This window comes from Helianthus annuus, chromosome 13 (assembly GCF_002127325.2).
Source record: "Helianthus annuus cultivar XRQ/B chromosome 13, HanXRQr2.0-SUNRISE, whole genome shotgun sequence".
Lineage (NCBI taxonomy): Eukaryota > Viridiplantae > Streptophyta > Magnoliopsida > Asterales > Asteraceae > Helianthus > Helianthus annuus.
The window spans coordinates 103027419-103032102 of NC_035445.2; positions in this window are offsets into that span (position 1 = coordinate 103027419).

A 4684-nucleotide genomic window follows, 5' to 3' on the forward strand; every position below is an offset into this window, starting at 1 on the left:
GTTTATAGTTCATGCTCTGGATTTTGGGGTTCAAATAATATAATTTGACCCGTATCGGCTATTGCACGAAAACTAGTTCCATGAGCCGTACCGTGTGCGCAAATAGGCGAAACGGTTAACCATAAGAGTCGTACGCTTATTTCCTAAGTCAATATGCCTTAAAAGTATTTTGGTATCAGTAGGATACCTTCCGTAATGCCCGTAACGAGTTTAAGTTTATATTATGCCCCGTAGGGGCTTTTCGGTCATTTTAAAGACTTTAAAAGGGATTTTCGAGTTCTACAGGAAATCTGAGTTTCCCGAACAGCTTATAAAGCTTAAAATACTTTATTTATTATTTAAAACCAGTAGCAACTGGAATCGGGTCAAAAGACCTTGTAGAACTCCCGTTTTGGCCAAAAAGGGCATATTCGGTATTTACCGAACCGTAGCCATAACCGCAGGTTATGAGCAAGGTAAAAATTATTAAAAATCTTTAAAATTCCCAAAATATTATTTTACCACAGTGGGTAAAAGTTTTGGTGACGAAAACTTGGGTTAGATGGGCGTTATGCTAATTGCGCCGTTAATTGTAAAACTTTCTTAAAAGTGCGCCTTTTAGCATAACTCTCATTCTAGACCTCGGATTGACGTGAAACTTTAGGGACATGCTTATAATTTAACAAGCAAGGTTTTGGTCCGTTCACGTGTCCGAAATACTCGTTTTAATTTTAAAAGGCCGTTACGGTCAACTTTTAGGCAAATGACGGAAATGCGCTAAAGACTTGGATAACTCATGAACCGACCACAGAGGCGTATACCAACATGTGACCTGGTCCTAAGAGAGTCCTAAGGTATATTCATACCTCACTAAAACGGGTCAGAACTGAAGTCAAAGCAAAAGTCAAACTTTTGCGACATTCGGCTCCGAACCGGTTCTATATAGTAAATGATCGATTCAAACGAGCGCAAACATGTTTATATACATATTATCATGTTTTATGATTGTCAAAACAGGTTCCATAGCATATATATCACAGATTATGCTTAAATTGCTAAAATAGCTTTCTGTTGACTTTTTAACCGCGCGTTTGACTCGATATTTGACATAGTTAGAGTGGTGATCAGGGGGAACCATTTTAGAGGTTTAATACCCACATAAATACCAACTCATAACCATTTTTGATTCGTCATAAGACTGAATCGTTTGCAAGATATTGCAATGACAACCGTTAGTTACGACGGTTGCGTTTATAGGCTATAACTATGGAAATGTGACACCACAAAGGGTGAGATCACTTACAGAGGTTGTGTTCTTGACTATAGAGCAGAAGAAAAGCTAGAGAGCTCCTTAGAATGATCAGATAGTGTGTTTTGAGTGTGATGAAGGTTATGAGCACTAAGGTGCTATTTATAGCCAAGAACAAGCTCCAAGATCATTACAACTCATGCTAGGGATGAATGTGGATCAGTGGCATGTGTCCTAGAGATGTATGGGTCGTGTAGGGGCACCCATGCTGCCATAATTGATCAAATGATCGTTCAAAGGTGCCAAAAGCCAAGTAGTTACAAGGTTTCTGCATCTGGGCACTTTACGCGGCCCGCATGGGAGTTCCATGCCATTTTAACGCGGGTCGCCTAAAGTTCAAAAATCAGACGCGAAATAGAGGAGGCTCGCGGCCCGCCTCAACTTATGTTGAAACCTTACGCGGGTCGCCTAAGGTCATATTTTCTGAATTTTTTAAATCTTTTTGTAATTATTACAGAATCTGGCCATTAATAACGAAATCTTTCGTAATGATTCGCCTGACCTTTCGGTTTTGAAGGGGTAACTTTGCGGTTTGGCCCTCGGTTATTTACCGATAGGGGCCTCGTGTTAATTACCCGCATTATTAAGTCCCCGGTTTATTTATTATTTATATTGGAAAGCCTTAACTTTCATTGTTGACGCTTTTAACCCTTCTTCTACGAATTCGATCGTATCTTTCTCGTTTCATATCGAAACTTCGCGAAATTTATATATATTATTTTAGTGAGGGTATAATACCGTTACAAAGTCTTTGGGACGTTAAAGGGTCACTCAGAGGTATTATTAAACATGTTGACACAGTTAACCCCTGTAGTTTGTAATCTCCCACTTTCTTCCGCGTTTTATATTTGTACGATCTATAATTTATTCGTTTGAAGGTTTAAGCATTATTTAGGGATACTATACAGTATATTTACCCTTGTTGACATTTATAACCCTCGAATTTATATACTTTCAAGGTTTGTCAAAATTAGTCCTTTTATTTATTATAGATGCCACGTGTAAACAAATGACACGTGTTAACACATCATTGGACACAAAATTTCGAGGTGTTACATCCTCACCCCCTTAAAATAAATCTCGACCCGAGATTTACTCAAATAAATAAGGGTATTTTTCTTTCATTGTAGCTTCGACTTCCCACGTATATTCAGGACCTCTACGAGCATCCCATTTGACTTTAATAATCGGTACGTGCTTTCTGCGAAGCTTCTTTACCTGTCGATCCTCAATCGACAAAGGTTTTTCTATGAACTTTAAGCTCTCATCTATATGCACATCTGTGTGTGGAATCACCAACGATTCGTCGGCGAAGCACTTTTTGAGATTGCAGATGTGGAACACATTGTGAATTCCATTGAGCTCTTCAGGCAAGTTCAGTTTATAGGCAACTGATCCGACTCGTTCAATGACCTCAAAAGGCCCTATGTATCTCGGACTCAGCTTGCCCTTCTTGCCGAAACGCATCACCCCCTTCCAGGGTGACACCTTAAGTAATACCTTTTCACCCACTTCGAAGTGAAAATCCTTACGCTTTGGATCAGCGTAGCTCTTCTGCCTATCGCGGGCAGCCTTGAGACGTTCCCGGATCTGGACAATCTTGTCCGTTGTCTGGAAAACAATCTCTGGTCCCGATAATTGGACCTCTCCTACTTCCGCCCAACAAACAGGCGATCTGCATTTCCTACCATATAATGCCTCAAAAGGCGCAGCCTTTATGCTGGTGTGGTAGCTATTATTGTAGGAGAATTCGATCAGGGGTAGGTTTTTATCCCAGTTACCACCTAGATCGATCGCACATGCACGAAGCATGTCTTCTAGCGTTTGGATAGTACGCTCACTTTGACCGTCCGTCTGTGGATGGTAAGCCGTACTAAAATTTAAACGCGTGCCCAAAGATTGCTGGAAACTCTTCCAGAAGTGAGATGTGTATCTAGTATCCCTGTCGGAGATAATAGACACAGGTATGCCGTGTAAGGCTACAATCTTATCAACATAAAGTTGGGCTAACATATCGGAGCTATACGTCTCCTTGATGGGTAGAAAGTGAGCTGATTTAGTCAGCCTATCAACTATGACCCATATTGTATCGTTTCCTTTCCTGGTCTTGGGTAACTTGGTTATGAAGTCCATAGTTACGCATTCCCACTTCCATTCGGGAAGTTCAGGCTGTTGTAGCAAGCCAGACGGCTTTTGGTGCTCGGCTTTGACTTGAGCACAAGTCAAGCACTTTGCTACATGGGCGGCTACAGACTTTTTCAAGCCTATCCACCAATAATTTGCCTTTAAGTCTTGGTACATTTTATCAGCACCAGGATGGACTGAGTATTTGGAACTATGGGCTTCCTGGAGAACAACATCACGTAGTCCTCCGTAAATCGGAACCCATATACGTCCGTTCAGCCTAAGAATTCCATCCTTGCTAAGAGTCAACTGCTCCGCAATTACTCCCAGCTTTTCATTAGGATAATTAGCTTCCAACACAGCCTCTCGCTGTGCAGCCAAAATCCTTTCAATCAAATTATTTTTAACTTCAATGCTCTTGGCATTGATTCGAATGGGTTTTACCCTTTCTTTTCTGCTCAATGCATCGGCGACTACATTCGCCTTGCCGGGATGGTACCTGATTTCGCAGTCATAATCATTCAGGGTTTCCATCCAACGGCGCTGTCTCATGTTCAACTCTTTCTGGTTGAACAGGTGCTGAAGGCTTTTGTGATCCGAATAAATCACAAATTTAATACCATAAAGGTAGTGCCTCCACAACTTTAGAGCAAATACAACGGCACCCAACTCCAAGTCATGGGTGGTGTAATTCTTTTCATGCACCTTTAATTGCCTTGAAGCATAGGCAATCACTTTGCCTTTCTGCATAAGCACACACCCCATGCCTGTATGTGATGCATCGCAGTAAACTACGAATTCATCTGTACCTTCTGGTAATGTCAACACAGGTGCGTTGCTTAGCTTCTGCTTCAGTATTTCAAAGGACTCTTGCTGCTTTGGGCCCCAAATGTACTTTTCTTTCTTCTTGGTCAAGGAAGTCAAGGGCGCAGCAATCCTTGAAAAATTTTCAATAAATCTCCGATAGTATCCTGCTAACCCCAGGAAACTACGAATTTCGGTAGGCGTCTTTGGCTCTTGCCAGTTCATGACTGCCTCTACCTTAGCGGGATCCACTTGGATACCACGCTCACTCACAACGTGTCCTAAAAACTGAACTTCTCGTAGCCAGAATTCACATTTCGAGAATTTGGCGTAGAGTTTCTCACGTTGTAGTAATTCGAGGATGCAACGGAGGTGCTTCTCGTGGTCAGCTTGATTCTTGGAATAAATAAGGATATCGTCGATGAAGACTATGACGAATTTATCTAGATACGGCTTGCAAACGCGATT